Source organism: Octodon degus, unplaced genomic scaffold (genome assembly GCF_000260255.1).
Source record: "Octodon degus isolate 3935 unplaced genomic scaffold, OctDeg1.0 scaffold00026, whole genome shotgun sequence".
Taxonomy (NCBI): domain Eukaryota; kingdom Metazoa; phylum Chordata; class Mammalia; order Rodentia; family Octodontidae; genus Octodon; species Octodon degus.
In genome coordinates, this window is record NW_004524602.1 from 11603087 (window position 1) to 11625388 (window position 22302).

General features: G+C 41.3%; 1 protein-coding gene and 1 pseudogene across 1 annotated transcript in view; one reads left to right on the top strand and one right to left on the bottom strand.

The window, feature by feature from the left end:
* The window catches only part of LOC105741849, a 31181-nt pseudogene extending 18907 nt beyond the window's left edge, over nucleotides 1-12274 (top strand).
* Nucleotides 1-22302, bottom strand: part of Znf609 (zinc finger protein 609) — a 191465-nt gene that overhangs the window by 84333 nt on the left and 84830 nt on the right. The window lies entirely within an intron of this gene.

A 22302-nucleotide genomic window follows, 5' to 3' on the forward strand; every position in this document is an offset into this window, starting at 1 on the left:
AAGATTTATACTGTATCTTTGACTTACAATTTATGTAAAAGACATTGTATGATATCTTCTAGTATTAGAAACTTTAAAAAGTATATTTCCATTTTCTGTTGATTTAAAAAAAAAGACAGAGGTTTGTACCTATAAAAAAAAAAAAAGAGATAATGTGAGGACTGTTTCATCTCTTCTAAATTCTAACCTTCTCTAAATCCAAACTTATGACTGACAGGGGTTAATCTATCCTTAATAGATTATTAAATTAGGTTTTATTTTTTAAGATACTAGGAATTGAATCCAGGCCAGCAAGAGAGCTCAGTGGACTAAGGGCCTGCTTAGGCAAGTGCAGGGACTGGGGTTGGATCCCCTGCACCACATGCCACTCCAGCCTCACCCCTGGGCATGCTGAGCTGGTCACCCAGTCCAGGTGTGGTGGAACACACCTATAATCCCAGTGCTGGGGAGGCTGAAAACAAGAGGATCACTATGAGTTCGAGCTGCATAGTCAGACTGTACACCAAATACATTTTTTTTATAAAAGGAATTGAATCCAGGGGCCTTTGCACTGAGCTACATCCAATTCCCCATCCGTCCTTTTTGAGACATGGTTTTACTGTTGGTTTAAGCTGGCTTTGAACTCACTCTATAGCTCAGGACAGCCACAACCTCTTCCCGAGCTATGCATATGCCACCACACCTGGTCCCTAAATGTTCTAATTTTGAGAAGGATTTTTTTTTTTTTTTTGGCTTGCTCAGGCTGCCTTAAGGGCAGGTCTGGTAAGGTAAGGGGAGCTGGGGATTGAACTGCGGTCCCCTGCGCCTGAGTGGAATTGCCCCAGGAGGCGCTTAAACAACTGAGCTAACCTGCAAACCCCACTAAATGTTTTAATTTTCATGCAGGGTCTTGCTAAATCACTAAATTGCCCAGGCTGGGCTTAAATTTGTGATTCTTGTCCTTTCTGAGGACTGGGATTACTGGCATAAACTAGTATACCCACCAAGATTACTATGGGCTTTAGCACAAATATTTCTATCAAAATGAAAATGTCGGGGGCCTGGCTCTAGCTCAGTTCTTTAAGTGGCTGCTTCCACAAAGCTGTCAGCCTCAGCTTATTCTAGTTCGATCCCCACAACCCTCCAGCCAGCCAAAAGTGCCCTGAAGGCATTCGAGGAGCAAAAAAAAAAAAAAAAAATCCTTAAAAGGGGCTGGTGAGATGGCTCAGTGGTCTAAAGCACCTACTTAGAACAAGTCAAGCTCAAGCAAAGCACAGAGACCTCGGTTCAATCTCCCAGCACCACATGCCTGCCCGCCCCCTGGTGGGCTGAGCTGGCCACACAATAGATAAATAAATAAATAAATAAATATTAAAAAAAAAAAAGAAGAAAAGAAAATGTCTACATTCAGACAAGCATTTCAGCAGAAATTAGGCACTGGAGAACCAAAAACCTCTGCAAAGTGCTATGAATGAGGTGGTGTGTGGTGGTGCTCACCTGTAATTCCAGTATTAGGGAAGCTGAGGCAGAAGGATCATTCCAAGTTTGAGGCCAGTCTGGACCATGAACTTAAGGCCAGCGTGAACTACACAGTAAGATTCTGTCTTTAAAATCTCTCTCTCTCTCTCTCTCTCTCTCTCTCTCTCTCTCTCTCTCTCATAAAGGCAAGAGCTTTCAACTGATGCTATGCTTGCAACCCGAGACCTGACAGGTGTGGGAAGGACATACTTCTTGTGCTCTAGAGAGATACGTGTATTTCAAATATAGTAAATACTGAAATAGTTCAAACACATTTTCCTTCAGAAAATGAGCCATCTTTCAAATCTATGGACTACTAAGCCTATTTTGGAATAATTTTCCCATTTTCCACGTCCTCAAGTCTAGCTTAGTTGCAAAGATGCTTTCCCCCTCACTGTTCCTTTCCCCAAGTTTTGTTAAGTTGTTAGAGAGATGCTATGAATTTCTAGCCCCAAAACTGGCCTGATCTGCTTAGGGCAAGAAAACATGCATACACACGCAAGAAATAACAAGAAACTAAACCAAAACACCAAGAATGGAGGGGGACCAGTACCTGAGAGAAACATTACATCTGCACTTCTACTACAGACATGTCATAAAAACATTTCTCCAAACTAAGATTTCTGATTAGCTATAAATAAAAAATTTTCCCCTAATCGCCCAGAGTGAAAAAACCAAAACAAAACACAATGAAATCCCATTTCACAACGCTCTCATTTCATTGTATACAGTATTGGAAGCCATGTGGCAAAGTACCAGATTATTTCATTACCATCTTAATATGCCTAGACTTTCCTTTCAGAGGGAATGTGTATTTGCATATATTTAGAAGGATGTTCTCACATTACCATGTCCTTGATTTATAGCACTCAGAAGAAGCTATGCTCTGTATCTTAAATACCTTGGGTTAATTCCTGAGCATTTTTACATTCCCATGATCTGTATTTTTTTTTTTTTTTTTTTAATGTATTTAGGACAGGGTCTACAGGGTCTCACTACGTAGATCAGACTCACAGTGATTCTCCTGTTTTCAGCCTCCCAAATGTTGGGATTATAGGCATGTGCCACCACGCCTAGTCTCAATCACCGTTTTAGTGCCCTCTCACCCAGGGGTGGGGAGGTGGGGCCAGCACAGCAGGCCGGGTATTGAACCCAGGCTGCTGCATTCTGCCTAAGCAGGTGCTTTAGTCCACTGAACTATCTGGCCAGCCCTCTGTTTTTTTTTTTTTTAATGTGTTCATCACGATTTGTATTTTAACAGCAGCTGTGCTATAGTACAGGGGGCCTACTACACAGAAAGGAGATCTCTAAGAGTAAAACTCTTTTTTTTTTTTTTTTTTTTGAGACAGGGTTTTACCATGTACCCTAGGCTGGCCTCAAACTCACAGCAATACTGTTGCCTCAGCCTTGCAACTGCTTGGATTACAGGTTTGCACCACCATGACATGTGCCTGGTTTATTTCTCTTAAAGAGCAAGGCTAAGAAGCTGGGTGTGTTGGTGCTTTCCTTTAATTCCAGCAACTGAGAGAGTGAGGCAGGTGGCTGACTGAGAGTTTAAGACCAGCCTGGACTACACAGTCAGACCCATCTCTGTCTCTCTGTCTGTCTGTCTCTCTTACACACACACACACACACACACACACACAGAAAGGTAAAAGATAAAACAGACATCAGTATATGGTACACCTGTAGTATATACTGCTCTTGATAATAATACTGGACATCTAAGAGAGTATTATGTACCTAAAATGCTGGAAAAAAATTTGAAGCTGACAATACATATTAGGTAGCGGTAAAGCCAAGCTGCTGGAAGCAGGGACTGGTGTAGCTGTTTTCATAACCTGCCCTTCACCAGCCCAGGAAGGCATGTGCACACCTGCCCAGCCACATCCTCTCAAGGTTTGGGCCCTAGAGAAAGCTTCAGATGTGCACAGGAGACATAAGCAATGCGCACAGCAGTAACGTTTGTACAGCAAAACTGGTGGAGCCCAAATGTCTGTGTACAGACTGAGCTCCACACAGCTCCCCATTTTCACACAGTGGAGCACCAGAGGCAGAGCAGGTTAACTGCACTGCACGTATCCATACGGAAAGAACAAGTCGCAGACATAAAAAGACATGATGCTGTGACTCCACTTAAATAAAACAAAAAATCAGGACAATGAAGAAACACTGCTTATGAGATACAGACAGACAAATATAAACAGGTAAATGATGAATATAAAATGCCAATTAGTGGGAGGTAGAAGGAGAGAGGACAACTAACCAAGGGTCACAAAGGAAGTTGTAACCCTAAAAGGCTGCTAATGTCTTACTTTTTAAGGTGGTTGACAAGGCACAGGTGATGGCATTGTTAATTCTTAAACTATACAAGATAAATCTCATGGTTCAAAACCAACAGAAGCCAGCTGTGGTGACACATACACATAATCCCAGAACTCTGAAAGGCTGAGGCAGAAGGATCAAAAGCTCACAATCAGCCCAGGCAATTTAGCAATGTAACAAGACCCAAGATACAAAATATACCTTATTATCTGGTGCTTACATATGGCTATAATGAACAAACACACCAAGATTTCCTCATAACCACTTTAGAGATTTTATGATTCAAATTAGTTTTCACAAAAAACTAAGCTAGAGAGCCCTTCATATACAGGTATTATTTTGCTTTGTAGCTGTTACTGCCCACAAAATGACTATTTTTGTAATGCTTCCCTCCCACAATGAACTGGAGGGAGGACTCCTCTCTCCCATCTCCTAAATATCTCCTTCCACACTCTAACACAATGTTTGCCCATGGAAAGAAGTCAATAAATATTTATGAATGGACAAATGCATGTCTCTTAAATCTAAGTTCGAACAACTTTACTAATCTCTCACCAAAGGTCAGAAATTACACTGCAATTTCCCAAGAACTTAAATGTTTCATCCATGTTACAAGGTCCTGTGAACCACTGTCCCAAAACGTAGGGCCAGGGAGATAGCTTGGTGGTCTAAGCACCTGCCTGCAAGTGTAAGGACTGGGGTTCGCTCCTCAGTACTGTATGCTGTGCCAGCCCCATGCGATGCTGGCCACCAAAACTGGGTGTGGTGGCACACACCTATAATCCCAGCACTGGGGAGGCTGAGACAGGAGGATCACTATGAGTCTGAGCTGTGTAATGAGACCCTGTACCAAAAGATTAAAAAATATATATATCTATATATATATATATATATATATATCTGTATATATCTCTATCTATCTATCTCCCCAAGACTTAGTAGTAAAACTTAGTAGTTATTTTAGTATTTATGCAAAATTTTATGAATTCTTACTATGATAAGTTCTCAATTTATGAACATCTGAGCTGAGAGGTGTTCTGTATGAAACTGTCAACTCAGGAAAGAATCTGACTTCTAAACAACTCTCTTGCCACAAAACTCACACTCATCTATATAATAACCACTCTAGGGCTGGGGAGATAGCTCAGTGGCATAAGCATCTGCCTGGCAAGAGTAAGGCCCTAAACTCAATTCCTAGTACTGGAAAAAAAAAAAAAAAACCAAAAGAAACACAAAATAAAACACCACTCCACGTACACTGTGAGACAGTGAAACAGGATTTTCTTCTGACCTCCTAACTCGGAGAAGTATGACACAAATGGAGTGGGGTGTTGAGGTTCATGTAAGAGCACACTAGGTTATTTATCTCAGCAGATCAAGTAAAAAGCATGATTTAAAATATGTTTCTGAGAACTAGAAAGCAGACAAAAATGTTCACAAAAGCTGCAACTTAAGCCTATAAGAGATTGGCAAAGGTAGAAGGAAGAAACAGCAACCATTTAAAACCAAGGAAAAGCTGGGGCATTAGATACTGAAGGAAGGGCAGAACTCAAAGCATGGTGAGTCCCTTAAGAGTGGTGGTGCACACCTGGAATTCCAGGACCCAGGGCTTTGAGACAGGAGGATAAGGATTTTTTTTTTTTTTTTTTTTTGGTGGCTCCGAATGCCTTCAGGGCAGGTTTGGCTGGCTTGAGTTCTGAGGATCGAACCACAGCCACCTGAGCCTGACTGCTTTGTTGAAGCAGCCACTTTTGAATTGAGCTAAGGGGCAGGCCCCTGAGGCAGGAGGATAGATAGCTCAACTAAAAAACAATTACAATAAATAAACCTCAACTGAGACAAGAGGATCACTCCAAGTTTGAGACCAGTCTGGACTACACAGTGAGACTCTGTCTAAAAAAAAAAAAAAAAAAGCCACCAAAACAAAATCCCCAACTCAACCCCTCAAAAAACCCAACCCAAAACAAATAAACACCCCCCCAACACACACAAACAGGGTGATTTCTCAAAACTCTTAAAAAGATACAAGCAGAACACTTAGGTCATCTCCACCGCCTAATACAACTCTACCTGGCCCCTGGGCCTATCTTCCACAATTCTAGTACAAATGTGAAGCTCTGCCATGAGTACACTGAACACACAAGCCTCGCCTTCAGTCACACCATACACAACTGAGACTGGAGGAAGCAGGAAGCACCCCCTTCCTTGGTGGGGCTCGGAGAGAGCAAAGACTGATCTGTCCAAAGTGACTCGCAGGTGGGCTAGCTCACCAAAGTGGCCAGTCAGCCCTGAAGGTCAGCCACGAGTGACAAGTCCTACACCCTTTTACAAAAGGACCACAGAGTCTCAATTTTAGGTATAAAAGGATAAGGTATGAAAAGAAACTTAATTAAAAATGTTCTAAAGTGAGTCTGAACTAACCAGAGCAGAAACCTGTAGCACACAGAGGCCATGGAGGGCACTGTAAAACAAAAGGAAACTAACCCTTTCCTGTGAGCAGATGATAGTACATCCACAAAGAAGAACAAGACATTGAAAAGACAGGCAGAGTATCAAAAGATCACGGGAATTTAAAATGTGACAGAATTCCTTAAAAAGAAAACCTAATAGAAAGTTGAGAAGCAGAACTGAGGAAATCTACAGTAGTGCTAACATGCAACTAACTGACTTACAAAATAAAGAAAAAGGAGGGAAATGAAATGTATTTTTGTATTGTTGGTTAAATCCAGGGCCCTTGGCAGTAAGCTGTATCTCAGCCATTTGTTTTTACTTTCATGACTTATTTTGAGACAGGGTCTTGTTAAATCACTAAGTTGCCAAGACTAGACCTGAATTTACAAATTTCCTGCTTTAGCTTCCCAGTAGGAAATTTATTTTTAAAAATGTAAGGGAGAAAACGAAACAAAACAAAAATAATAAAACCAAAACAAGAACAAAAAGAAAAAAAAAATAGAAGTGGGCCATAAGAGAAATGTAAGAAAATGCCCTGAGTATTTACACAAAAATTTCCGAATATTAAGAACAAAAAGAGCTATGCATGGTGGCATATACTTTCATCCCAACCCTCTGGGAGGCTGAGGCAGGAGGATTACAAACTTATCCTGGCCAATTCAGTAATTTAGTAAGATTCTGTCTCCATAAATAAACTGGGTATGGTGGCATACACCTGTAATCCCAGCATTTGGGAGGCTGAGGTACGAGGATCATTGAGAATATGAGGCCAGCCTCCGTAATCCTAGCACTCTGGAGGGTCAGAGCAGGAGGGCTGCAAGTTCAAGGCCAGCATGAACTACATAGCGAGAGCCTGCCTCAAAAACCAAAGAATGGGGGGGGGGGCTGCCCAGTAGATAAACCAGCATTTGCTTACCCATGAACCAATTAACTCCAATAACACACTGGAGTTCCTTTCAGTTTGAGGCTATTAGGAATATCTGTGTACAAAACTTTGTGTGGTCTTTTATTTTTTCTGAGTTAATGTCTTGGAATTGAATGTCAAAGGCCTAGAATGTATTTTATGGAAATGCTGAATATCTTTGAAAACTGCTGAACTATTTTCCAAAGTGATTCTGCCATTCTGCATTCTTATTAGCAATGTAACAGTTCTAGTTACTCCTAACCAATACTAAGTACAGCAAGTCTTAAAAATTTTTGCTTTTTTTGTTTGACACAGGGTCTCATTATGTAATTCAGGCTGGCCTTGAACTTGTGGGGAATCCTCCTGCTACTACCTCCTGAGTGCTGGGATTATTATACATGTGTGCCACAACTCCTGGTAAAAACTTTAGGGTTTTTTTTTTTTTTTTTAATGTATTTGGGGGCTGGTTTGATGGCTCAGTGGTCTAAAGCACCTACTTAGAACAAGCTTAACCAAGCAGAAGGACCGCGGTTCAATCCCCCCACCACATGCCAGCCAGCCCTGCCTCCTGGTGGGCTGAGCTGGCCACACACACATACACACACACAAATAAATAAATAAATAAATTTAAAAAATAAAATAAAATAAAATGTATTTGGTACATGGCCTCACTATGCTGCTTGGACTCGTAGTGATCCTCCTGTCTCAGCCACCCCAGTTCTGGGAATACAGGCTTCTGCCATCACGCCCTGTCTCAGGGGCTGGCTCAGTGAGAGAGGGGGAGAGAGGGAGAGAGAGAAGGAGAGAGAGAGAGAGGGAGAAGGAGGGGGGGAGAGAGAGAGAGAGAGAGAACGCATGTGGTGCTAGGGATCAAACTCCAGTCCATGTACTTGCCAAAGCAGACACTTAGTCCGCTAAGCTATCTTGCCAGCCCTCAAAACTTTACATATTCTTATATAGGTATCTAGCATTTTTCTCCAGTAAATTTGATTTGTATTTCTCTGTTGACTATTGATGTTGAACATTTTTTCATATGTTTGCAAAGGATCTGTTGAGATATGTTGCACATTTTTGGGGGGTTATTGATTTTGTTACTGAATTCTGAGAATTTTGTACATACCCTGACAGGTGCCACTGAGCTATGTCACCAGCCCTGTACATATCCTGGACATAAGTCCTTTGTCAGATTTTAGATTTCCAAGTGTTTTCTCCCAATCTGTGGCTTACCATTTCATTCTCTAAACTTCTTTCAGAACAAAACTTGATCATCTTAATGAAATCTGAATTATCATTTTTTCCTTACTGTACTTTGCTGTGATACAAATCTTTGCTTACACCAACAGTTTTCCTTTTGTTATTTTCTCTAGAATTTTTATACTTCTAGATCTTACATTTATGTTTAGATTTATTTTGGATTTTTTGTATTTTGGATTCAATTGTGTATACTGAATACATCATTTTAAAAGTAACATTTCACTTATTTGTATATGGACATACAATAGTTGCAGCATCATTTGTTAGAACTATCCTTTCTCCACTGTATAGCCTTTATATATTTGTTTAAAAAAATATCAACTGACCATATTTATGTATAGGTCAAGTTTTGATTTGTAGACTGGAAACATAAAACATTGCTGGAAGAAATTTAAGAAGACCTAAACAGGTCTATTTTTAGATATATTTTTTGGTTTACAATGATTTATATTTTGGTTCCCTCAATGCTAATACTATACTATTGCAGCTTTATAAAAATTAAAATCATGAGCCAGGCATGGTGGTGCATGCTTGTAATCTCAGCACTTGGGAGGCTGAGACAGCAGGATTGCTGAGAGCTCAAGGCCAGCCTGTGAGCCACACAGTGAATCCAAGGCCACAAGGCCAACCTGAACCATCTAGTGAGACCCTGTCTCAAAAACAAAAACAAAAACAAAAAAACAGGAAGCATAAGTACATTTCCATACAAATTTTAAGATCAACCTGTCATTCTCTATTAAAAGGTACACTGTAAAATGGGACTCTATGAAACTATTGATAAAATTTGATAACTGACTTTATTTTTCCCTTGGCACAAGGGATTCAATCCAGGGCCTTGACATATCTCCAGGTATTTTTACAAATATTTTGAGATAGAGTGTTGCCAATCTGCTAAATTGCCTAGACTGGGCTGGAACTTGTGATCTTCCTGCTCTGGCTTCCAGTGCTAGGGTTATATGCATTCACCCAGGCCTGGCTCCTGAGACATATGCATAAACATGGCTGTCTCTCTTTTTAGGTCTTCTTAAATTCCTTTCAGCAACATTTTATGTTTCCAGTCCATAGGTCTTATATATCTTTTATCAGGTTTATGTGTACCTATTTCATATTTTAATGCTATTTTTTTTATTTTTATTTTTAACATTTAGAGTGTGTGTGTGTGTGTGTGTGTGTGTGGCCAGCTCAGCCCACCAGGGGGCGGGCTGGCTGGCATGTGGTGCTGGGGGATCGAACCGCGGTCCCTGTGCTTTGCCAAGCTTGTTCCAAGTACGTGCTTTAGACCACTGAGCCATCTCTCCAGCCCCTTTAATGCTATTTTAAGTGGTATTTTTTGAATTAATTTGATTGCCAGAACACAAAGATACAATTAATTTCATTCACTGTACTTTATCAATATTACTAAACTCATGTGTTAGTTCTAAAACATTTTTGTAGCTTCAAAAGCATTTTCTATAAGATAATCATACTATGAATAAAACAGCATTATTTCACCCCTTTGAAATGAGATGCCTCTTTTGCTGCCTTAACAGATCAGCTAGAACCTAACAGTGAACAGAGATGAGATAGAATAGCCTTATCTTGGTCCTTATCTTAAAGAAAAATCCTTCAGTTTTTTTTCCTGGTAGGTACAACCTCTGCTGTAGGTTGACGGTAGGCAAATCTTTGTCAAGAAAAGTTTCTGTTCTATTCCTAGTTTTCCTAAACAAGTTGAGGCAAGTGAGACAAGCAAGGTATCTATCCAGTTTGGTGTAAAATTTAGGGGGTGGGCCACAAACAGAAAATCAACCATCATCATAAATCATGTTTATGCAACATATTTTTTTTTTTTTTTTTTTTTTTTTTTTTTTTTTTGTGGACCCAGGGATTGAACTCAGGCCCTTGAACTTGCCAGGGAAGCACTTATTCCACTGAGCCATCTCCCCAGCCCTATGCAACATATTTAAAACAAGCATAAAAACTCACAGCAAACAAAATATCAAAATTAATATTAATGATTTTTTTTTTTTTGCATTTTTTAGGGAAGGGTCTATAGGGTGTTTAGGATCTCACTACTAGATAAGATTCATAGCGATTCTCCTGTTTACAGCCTCCCAAGAGCTGAGATTACAGGTGTGTGCCACCATGCCCAGCCTCAATTGCTGTCTCTGCATGCCCCTGGGGCGGGACTGGCACTGCAGGCCTGGGGATTAAACACCAGTCCCCTGCACCTGCTTACAGGCACTTTAATCAGCTGAGCTATTTGGCTGGCCCTGATTTTTTTTCTTCTTACCTTGGGTTCTACATTGGCTCCACAGGGCACTTGGACTGAAGATAATGGAAAGGAGACTGTGGGCAGAAGGAAAGCCACATGCATGAAGGCTGAAAGGGATGGCTATCTAGTGTGTTTAGGGAACATTAAAGAAGCTGGTGTGACAGGAATAAAGGAATAGGCAAAGAGACAGGAAATGCAGTCATAATGCAAACAGGGTCTGATCATGGAAGTGACTGTAATGACTTTGGTTTTTTTCTGAACCACACAGGAATCTACACAGGGTTTTATTAGAGGAATGAAATAATCTGACATGCTTTAAAAAGACTGTGGTAGGTATGGTGGGGCACACCTATAATCCCAGTACTTGGGAGGCTGAGGCCAGAGGATCATCATGAGTTTAAAGTCAACCTGAGCTACATAGTGAGTTCAAGGACAACCTGAACTACACAGCAAGACCGTGTAACCAACCAACCAACCACGTGGTAAACCAGGCATGGTGATACACGTCTATAACGTCAGCACTGGGGAGTGGAGACAGGAGGATTGATCTATGTTCAAGGCCAACGTAGACTACATAGTGAGTTCAAGGCCAACCTGAACTACCTAGGTGAGTCTGTTTGAAAACACACAAGTTGCAAAAGACTAACAGGGAGACTATTTAGGGGCCAGTAAAATAATCCATGGGTTAAATAGTTTTTTTGTTTGTTTTTTGTTTTTGGGTTTTTTTCTGGCTGAACTGGGGATTGAACTCAGGCCCTTGCACTTGCCAGGGAAACGCTTATTCTACTGAGCCATCTCTCTAGCGCCTAAATAGTAGTTTAAATAAGGCTAGTAGCAGGCTAGATTCAAAATATATTAAGTACAGGACCAGAAGGATTTGTTCATAGGATTGTTCATGGGGAAGAGGTAGAAAAGGAAGATTCAAGGATGACATTTTGGCTCAGGCAATTAGAAAAAAAGGACTGAGGGAGGAGATTAGGTTTTAAACAATAAAATCTAGAGTCTGCTTTTTTGGAGAAGGTCGAAGGAGAGCTAGTGGAGACTGGTAGTGAGTGGGACCCCCGCTGCCACGCCGGACCCTTACGACAAGGACGTGTACCCTGAACCCCCGCACCGCGCCCCAGCGCCCTCACCGCAGACGTCGCTCCCTAGTCCCATCACCTACTTGCCTAAGGCCGTCGACCTCCTCGTGGATCGGCCTGTGACCCTTGGCAGAGATTTTACAGAGCAGCAGCATGCCAAGAGCAGATACTACTGCTATCCCCGGCAGTACCGCCGAGGGCCAGATATCAGAGTGCCACGAGCAAGGTGTCCTCTGCGTGTTGGAAGCTGAAACGCAAGGGAAGAGGGACTCCCGCTGACCAACCGATTGTCAGTATAGCCAAGAGAGGCCTGAGGCCTGTCAGCAGAGGGAAGGAGAAAGCCTCAAGCAGAACTGCGCCAAGGAGCTTCAACACTCTGCCCAAGTGACTGAGGCCTACCAAGACCGCTATAATGACCTCGGAGCCCATGATTCTGCCAGAAAGTGCCTGGCAAAGCAGAAGCAGAAGATGCTGGCAGAGAGAAAGGCTGCCACGGAGGCTGCAGCCTGAAGCCTAACCCGAGCACCCTTCACTGACCCTTGTTACGCTGCTGAAATAAAGTGGTTTGCCTTGCAAAAAAAAAAAAAAGGAGTCTGCTTTTAAGACATATTAAGTTAGAAATGCCTATCCGATATCTAGGTGAAAAAGTCAAGTAGGAAGCTGAATAGATGAGACTTATAGTAAATTTGAAGCTGTCAGCATATAAATGAGAGCAGAGCTGATAACAAAGAGAGTAGGTGTGACAGAGACTAAGTCTCAGAACTAAGCCCTGGGGCACTTTAACGTTTAGAGGTGGAGAGATTAAAAATAAGCAGCAAAGGAGACCGAGTTGAGCATGCATTAAAGTGAGAAGAAAAGGAGAATGTGATATTCTGGAAGCCCAGTGAAGAAAACATATGAAGGAGACAATAATTAAATCTACAGAAAGGTCAAGTAAGATAAAGAACCAGAACCAACAAGAAAATAAAAATGCAACTTGAATTGAGGACCTTCGTTGAGATCCTAGCAAAACACACACACACACACACACACACACACTCTCTCTCTCTCTCTCTCTCTCTCTCTCTCTCTCTCTCTCTCTCTCTCTCTCTCTCTCCAAGAATGGGAAAAAATACTTGCCCATTACCAATCAGATAAAGGACTTGTGTAGTGAACACATAATGAACTTTTATTACTCAGTAATAAGAACACATCCTAAACCAGGCATGGGGTTGCGCGCCTGGAATCCTAGCATTCTGGAGGTTGAGGCAGGAGGATTTGAGTTCCAGGCCAGCCTGGGCTATGTAGTGAATTCAAGGCCAGCCTGGACTACTCAAAAAAACAAAACAAAAACAAACAAACAAAAAAACCAAACCAAACAAAATGAACTCCTCCTTCCTGCCAAATCCTAAATGAAATGGGCAAAGAATCTGAATTGGTATTTGCCCAAAGAAGAAATACAAATGGCCAATAAGCTCTTGAAAAGATGCTCATAATAATGAGTTACCAAAATCAAAACCACAATTGGTTTCTTCTTGGAACCCAGCTGGGCACACAGCAGGAGAGCTATGAAAAAGAGAGGCACCGTGTCCAGGGGTCTTGAGTGGATATGAGTAGGCTGCTACCTCCTGGAATTAGAGCAAGGTGATGATGAGTCAGATTCTTGAAGTTTATTTTTTTACTTTATTTTATTTCTGGCGGAACCGGGGATTGAACTCAAGCCCTTGCACTTGCCAGGGAAGCACTTATTCCACTGAGCCATCTCCCTGGCCCCTGATGAGTCGGATTCTGAAGAAGAAAGTTATACTTGAGAACTCTGAACTTATAGAATGACAGAAGATGGGCTTGGTGATATGTGCTTGTAACTCCAGCCCCAGGAGACTGAGGCAGGAGGATTTGATAGCAAGATTGAGGTCATGATTCGTTATATAGCACATTATTATCTCAAATGAAACCAAACCAACAAAAATAGGATGGGAGGGCAGGCCAAATAGCTCAGCGGATTAAAGCACCTGCTTAAGCAGACACGGGCTGGGAGTTTGATTCCCGTGCCTGCTGTGCTGGCCCTGCTCCCGGGGCACGCTGAGACGGTGATTGAGACTAGGCATGGTGGTGCAGGCCTGTAATCCCAGCATTTGGGAGGCTGTAAACAGAAGGATCACTATGGGTCTGAAGTCAAACCCTATAGACTCAAAAAAAAAAAAAAAAAAAAAAAAAAAAGGATTATTATACAAATAGAAATCTCAGATTTCTTAACAGATGTACCACAAACTGAAACACAGGCCAGTGCATATGAGAAATGTCCTCCTGGAATTCCCTTAAATATGTGGAACAAAATTTAAAAATGGTATAAAAAACATTCACAACAGAAAACCTTAGCCTCAAGAATCAGAGGAAAAAAAGAAAAAAGCTCTAGAAAAGATAAATTGAAGAATGAAAAAGAAAGGCACAGTCAACAGTTCTTGGGGCTGGGGATTTGGCTCAGTGGCAGAATGCTTGCCTAGCAAGCTGGAAGCCCTGGGTTCGGTTCTCAGCACCAAAAACAAAAAATAAACCTCCCCTAAAAAACAGTTCAACCAACCAACCAACCAAACAAACAAACAAAAAACAAAACCCTATAAAATACAGTTCTCAAAAGAAACACTGGGCCAGCAAGAGCTCAGTGGACAAAGTGCATGTTCAGGCAAGAGCAAGAACCATGTTCGATCCCAGGCATCACATACCACACTGGCTCTGTCCCAAGGCATGATAAGCCACTGAGATGGTGGTGTACACCTGTAATCCCAGTGCTGGGGAGGCTGAGACAGGAGGATCATTACAAGTCTGAGCTGAATCTGAGCTGCATAGTGAGACCCTGTATCACATACATAAAAGAGAAGAAAGAAAGAAAGAAAGAAAGAAAGAAGCCCAGGATGGCACTTACTCAGCGTGTCTGAGCAATGACAAACGTGAACTCTCTGAAAAAAAAAAAAAGGCGGGTAATCAAATCCTCCTCCATGAGAGGAGGACAGATACAGGCTGTGGAGGACAGAACGCTGGGAGCTGGAGAGCTCAGCAACTTGCTAGCAACAGGGTAGCTGCCTGCCATTAGTTTGGAAAGGCAAAAAAAGAGGCTGACAAATCACAGGCTTATCCACAAAAGAAAAAACACACATGGGCTTTGAAGCAAAGAAGAGACAATACTGGATGCTATGTGGGATTAAATGCAACTTGGCAAAATTCTTCAAGACACACACACATACTTGCACGCTCAATTTATGCTTAGTTAATTATGTCAGAAAACTGACAGGCAAAAAAGAGCAAGCATAGAACTTGGGACTGCAGAGTTTCTTTTTTTCTTGGAAAGAATTTATTCTATTGCAGCATTTTGTAATTTGTATTAAAAAATCTGAGAGTACACACAGGAGAAAAGGACAGGGCTTCATTTTTATTTTAATATTTGAAGTTAAAAAATTTTGGGTTTTTTGGAGTTAGGTTCCAGCTCTGTTGCCTAGGCTGGGCTCTAACTTAAAACTTCCTACTTCAGCCTTCCATGCACTGGGATTACAGGCAAGTAACGTACTATTCCTGGTTTAGGATTTTATTTGTTTATATAAATTTATAGTATAAAATCAATTTTCCTTTTTTCTGCTTGGTATTGGATAGGGTGTGAAATTGTACTTTCTTATATGTTCTTGACAAAATCCACACTTTTTCCAACATTAGCTTTTAAGTTTGGCTTTTGTTTATACTGGATTAGTGGGCTGGGGAGATAGCTCAGTGGTCTAAATGCCTGCCTGGAAAGTGAAAGGTCCTGAGTTCCATCCCGGTACTGCAAGATATACCCCAGGTGCACTGGCCCTGAAACTGGGTGTGGTGGCCCAAGCCTTTAATCCCAGCACTGGGGAGGCTGAGACAGGAGGATCACCATGAGTCTGAACTGAGCAGTAAGACCCTGTGTCAAGGGAAAAAAAAGGATTAGTCATAATTACAAAAACTCAACTGTCTTTATAAATTAATCACCTTAATTCTATAGAAACAATGATTGATTTCTTATTGGAAGCATTAGTTATTTCATAATCACAGAGTAAAAGCAACAGATTTAATTAATTGGCACTGGGGTTTCACCCAGGGGCTTCACACTGAGCTACATCCCCAGCCCATTTTCTTAATTATTATTTATTTACTTTGAGGCACTTGTAATTTAACTTAGAGCCTTCATAATGAGCTACGTCTGATGCTCTTTTTAAATTTTGAGACAAGGTCTCACTAAGTCAACAAGCTGCCAAGTGGGGGTTAAATTTTCAGTTCTCCTGCCCAGAGTGCTGGGATTAGAGGCATGAACCACAGCACCCTGATAATTTCTGTATAGTCTTAGGTGAAGTGATTATAATGAAAAAGCACACAATACAGCATTTAAGGGACGATTTAAATTCAGCTCTAGAATGTCTTCCTAAATATCTTTAGCCATTTCATTCTTTAAATTATGAGATGGTGGGCTGGTGAGATGGCTCAGTGGTCTAAAGCACCTACTTAGAACAAGTTTAGCAAAGCACAGGAACTGTGGTTCAATCCCCCAGCACCACATGCCAGCCAGCCCCGCCCCCTGGTGGGCTGAGCTGGCCACACACACACAAATAAATAAATAAAATTTTTTAAAAAAAAAGTTACAAAAGATGGCTTTAAAAAAATTATGAGATGGTTCTTAGAAAAGGTATTTATAATTGTACTAAACAGCTATTCATAACTCAAGACAATATAATTGAGGATTAGCTAAGAACTGGTTTGTTTTTACTCCTCTTCCCTGGTACCCCTTAAAAGATTAAATAATAATATAAATAAAGCCAGACATGGGGGCACACACATCTATAATCTTGCACTTGGGAGCCTGAGGCAGGAGATTCACTGTAAGTTCCAGGCCAGCCTGGCCTCCATACCAAGTTTGAAGCCAACCTGGACCAAATATCAAGATCCCGTCTCAAAAAAACAAAAAATATAAATAATATTTTTAAAAGATGAGCAATAACAAGTATTGTTAAGGATGTAGATAAACTGGAGATCCTGACACTTCTGATGGGAATGTAAAATGGCACAGCTGTGCGGACAAAACAGTTCAGCACCTTTTCAAAAGTCAAACACAAAGTTACTGTATGAACCAGCAATTCCATGTCTATGTAGATACATACCCAAGAGAATTGAAGACATATCCACACAAAAATTTGCATATGAATCTTCACAGCAACACGGAAACTATGAAGTGTCCATCAAGTAACAAACATATAAACAAAATGTAACAGTCACACAGCACACTCAGGCATAGAAAGGCAGAAAGCAGTTGGGTAGGATGGCACACGCATACCACCTCAGCTGCTGTGGAGGCTGAGGCTGGAAGACTGCTTCAAGTTCCAGGCCAGCCTAGGCAACTTCCCAAGACACTATCTCCAAATAAAAGGGCTAGCTTGGGATATAGGGCTAAGTGTGAGGTCCTGGGTTCAACCTCCAGTTCTCCTTTCCTTCTCGCAAAAGGGAGAAGGTACGGTCATCCCAGCACTAGGGATGCTGAAGCAGGAAGATCACTGAAAGTTGAAGGCTAGCCTGGGCTACAAAGAGAGTTCAAGGCCAGCCTGAACTGTATGGTGAAACCCTTTCTCAAAAAGGAAAAAAAAGAGGGTTGCTGTACCAAATACATTAAAAAAAGAAAAAAGAAGAAAAAAAAGGGGTGCTGGGGATATAGCTCAGTGGGCAGAAGCACCTACCTGCCAACCAAAAGGTCCTGAGTTCCATTCCCAGCACTCACACACATACACACGCGCATGCACACACACACAAAAACAGAATTTATATATTTAAGATTAAGATTCCTAATTTATATTTATGTCCTTGGTTTATTTTATTTTTTTTTCGTTTTGTTTTGTATCAGGAATCGAACCTAAGACCTCACGTTTGCCAGGCAGGTGCTGTGCTGCCGAGCTGTACCTCTGGCCTGTATTCTTAACCTTAACATAGACTCTGCTACATACAATTTTTCATTTTTCCCCCATTCATACAATCAAAAGGAAAGGGCAGTGCATAAAGAGGCAATGATGAAAGTACTAACTTAAAAGGTAGAAGTATTGACATTTACTTCAAGCTCTACTACCTAGAGATGAGACAGAGTAGCAGCTTGAAATCTTTTCTACCCCTTCTCTCCACTCAGAGAGGAGTTTAATTTCACAGTTAGTTCTTGTCCTTGCTGGTCTACAGCATTAAGTTAATGTAATTTTCTCCAACTGGTCTAGCTGACCATAGTCTCTCATCTTTCTAATCCATCCATAGCAAATGCCAGAATGACTGTCCTGAAAACCTTACATCTGTAATTTACATAAATTAATACTATAAATCATGAAGAAAAACAAAGGTGAGAGCCAGGCATGGATGTAATTCTAGTATCCTGGGAGGCTAAGACAAGAGGAACCCAAGTTTGAGTCCAACCTGGATAATTTAGCAGCTTAGCAAGACTCTGTTTTGCAATGAAAAACAAAGAAAGAAAGCACAAAAAACAAGACAAAACAAAAACTGAAAGAACAAGAACAGGAAAGGAAAGGAAGTGAAGCCTGGTGTGGCAGTGTACATCTGTAATCTCAGCACTTGGGAGGCTGAGAAAAGAAGAGTTCAGCGTCAGTCTGACATATACAGTGAGTTCAAGGTCAATCTGAACTACACAGTGAGACCAAGGTATCCTGTGCCTGACTGCATTTGCATAAGCAGGCACTTAAACAACTGAGCTAACCAGCAGGCCCCCAGCAAAACAGAAGAAACACAAATAACCAGTATGTATAACATTCAAGTGCCCAAATAAATGGCCTACATGCAAATTAAAGTCACAAAATATCTCTTCCATAAAATTATCATATTTATAAAGACATAAATACCAAGTTTAAATGAAAACATGCAGAAACAGAAACTTTCATATTAAAATCATATTTATGCATTGCCTTCAACATAAAATCTAAGCTACTTGATATGTTTTAAGGCCTTTGATAATAGACCTTGCCTTAACTTTGAACTGTTCCACTTTAATACCCACCCTAAGTTTTAACACACATCACAAAGTAAAGGCCTAAAACACATTAAGTATTTTTATTCCCCAGCACTATAGAGACATGCTGCTCTTGATACCTGAAACTTTTGTTTCTTTTCTTTTTTTGTATTTAGTACAGATTCTACAGGGTCTCACCATGTAGATCAGACTAAAAGTGATCTGCCTGTGTTCAGCCTCCCAAGAGCCGAGACTACAGGCACGTACCACCATGCCTGGTCTTAATCACCATCTCAGCCCACCCCAGGGTCAGGACAGGCACGGCAGGCCTGGGGATTGAACCCTGGCCGCTGTGCCTGCCTAGGCAGGCACTTTAATCCACTGAGCTATTTGGCTGGCCCTGAAACTTTTATTTCTGCTCATCTCCTCAATGCAAAACAGGTATTTTGCCAGATGGGGCGGCATATAACTGTAATCCCAGCACTTGAGAGGCTGAAGCAAGAGGATCATTGTGAGTTTGAGGCCACCCTGGGCTACAAAAGCAAGTTCAAGTTCATACTTCGTGCATGACACTGAGAGACCCTGTCATAAAAGACAAAAATAAAATAAGCAAGTAAATATTTACTAGCACACTGCAGAACAAAAGCGTCATTCATTCCTAACTGGGCAAGGCAGCATATGCCTAGAGGGTCAGTTGCTAGGGAAGTTGACAAAGGAGGGTCCCAAGTTTGAGGCCACATCTTAGTTACTTTCTCGTTGCTGAGATACAGTACTAACACCCACAACCTGAGAGGTTTATATTGGCTTAGTTTTAGAAGCCTGAAGTCCTTGCATGTGGGCCAGCTCAGGCAGAAGCAAGTGGCCCTGCCCGTGACTGGCCAGAGTCCCCTCTCAACAACACAGCAGCTACATCCCTCCATGATTTAATCATTTTCCAAAAGCCCCTCTGACACCCCTCATCTGAGTGCATGAGGTATTTGGGGGACATGCTCCGCCCAAACCCTAATGGCCAGCTTTGGTAATCTAGGGAGGTCCTCTATCAAAATAAAAATGCTTGGCATGGTGGTTCTCACCTGTAATCCCAGCACTGGGAGGCTGAGGCAGGAGGATCCTTGTAAATTCAAGACCAGCCTGGACTACAAAGTGAGCTCCAGGCCAGCCTGAACTGCATAGCAAGACCTTGTCTCAAATACATAACAAAACCAAAACCAAACCAAAACTCCCCAAAACAAAAAGCATAGCTCTGTGGCAGAGCAGCCTGGGGTTGGTCCCCAGTACTAATAGGAAAAGGTGTTATTTATCCCCATAGGAAAGCAATGAGCAGCAAAAGGTGGTAAGCAAATAGTTCTTATTCAAGAAGCTGTCCTAGTTTAAACTTCACGTATTTTCCCTAAAAACATGTAGCTGTGTCAACAAGTTTGGCTTCTCTGCACCTAATCCATTCAGTATGTATGTGAGTATGTACACCGTTTGTGGCACTACTCACACTGATGATTATTTCATTCACACTTTTCCCTTTTTCCTCTATCTTGACATCAAAGCTTCTTGCAAGCAGTTGAGTTCTTAACGAATATGTGACAGGTAATGGCTGACACAGCTGTCAATGGGATAGAAAAGTCAATGAATATAACAGTTTTCTGGGGAAAGCTTCACACTCCAAAGACAGAGAAGCAGCTTTCCCCTCATAACCTCATGTAGTGGTGGCTGTAGCCATGGCATTATCCAAAACAAACAGTAAAGTACAATCCAAAACATCTTACCTGCCTACCTCTCCACTTCTTGCTTGTTATATGAGAGATAAGAAATGTCCATACTGAGCCACTTTGAAACAGGGTTTTTGTTGCTTGTAGCCAAAAACATTAACTGATAAACCAAAAATGTGTTCAAAGATCTATGAACTGAACAATAAGGCCCCGTTTAAGACATAACCAATTGTGTTTCAATTTTCTTAACATTTTGTTCTGAAGCTTATAGTTTATTTATTTCTGGTCTTTTTGAGGCAGGGTCTTACTATGCAGTTCAGACTGGTCTTGAGCTCACTTTGTACCCCAGGCTGGTCTCAAACTTGCAATGATCCTCCTGCCTCAGCCTCACGAGCGCCAGGATTATAGAAGTGTGCCATCACATCCAGCTATAACATTTTTTAAAAGTGAAAATTAAAATCTTACACATGAGGGATGGGGAGATGGCTCAGTGGAGTAAGTGCTTCTCTGGCAAGCGCAAGGGCCTGAGTTCAATCCCCAGTTCTGCTAAAAAACAAAACAATACACATGAATTTAGTGTTGGGGATGAAACTTAGTGGGACTGTGTTTGCTTAGCATGTGTGAGGCCCTGAGTTCCACCTTTGACATTGCAAAACAAAACCAAAAACCTTTTAAAGGGAAAAAAGAGGGCTGGCCAGATAGCTCAATGGACTAAAGCGTCTGCCTAGGCAGAGCACAGTGGCCGGGGTTCAATCCCCAGTATGCACTGAGACAGCAATTGAGATTGGGTGTGGTGACATGCACCTGTAATCCCAGCATTTGGGAGGCTGAAAACAGAATCACTAGGAGTCCAATCTATGTAGTGAGGCCCCGTAGATCCTGTCTTAAATACAAAAATAAAAATGAAAATAAAATAAAGGGAAAAAGAGTTCTTATTAAGGAAAACAATTAGCTCTCTTCTCTGTTGGCCCACTTCCACTCCCAGTGGTATACCACTTGCCCATCTTTTGACTCACTATATTTTGGAACTGATATCCACGTTTCTAAGTGACATGCATGTGTCACTGTTGCTTGATTTTTCCACTTGGGGAACTTCTAATTTTCTACTTCGAAAGATAAAGATTTAAGCGCTTGCCTGGCAAGCAGAAGGGCCTGAGTTCAATCCCTGGTTCCACCAAAAAAAAAAAAAAAAAAAGAGAGAGAGAGAACGATAATGATTTAGCAGACCCCCTTTCTTTTTCTTCTATACAACCATAAACATGTGTCCTCTCTCCCTGTTCACACTTTATAAAGATACTTAATTTTGAGTTGTTCCATTTTGAAATGTACATTAGAATGATGCTATAAGCTTATTCAGATTTGAAAACTGTGATTCTTTTTCCCATACAGCTTTTTGCTCTTTTTTAAGTCTGCATGTATTTATATATTAATAGCTTGTGGGAAATCTGTCAATTGTCTGATTTCTTCTCAAGACAGTCAAACCTATCAAATGTTCCACTTTCTCTTCCTAAAAAAAGGGGCTGTTGGCACATGGCTACAATCTCAGTGCTTGAGAGGCTGAGGCCAGCCTAGGCAGTCTAGTGAGTTCAGAGCCAGCCTGAACTATATAGTTAGACCCTGTGTCACAAAATAAAACACAACATAACACAACACAGCACAAAATGGGATGTCCTGGAGTCTTTGACTTTTGCAAGCCTAGACTGGCTGCTTTCTCATTTGTTTTCCTAAGATCTCCTTCAACTGTTTTGAGGATTTCCTTAACCTTTCCTGTTCACTGAATCTGTTTCCCCTATCATGTCTGTTAACACTGTTTTTACAGAGAATATTCTTTACAGTTTTTTTTTTTGCGGGGGCAGAAC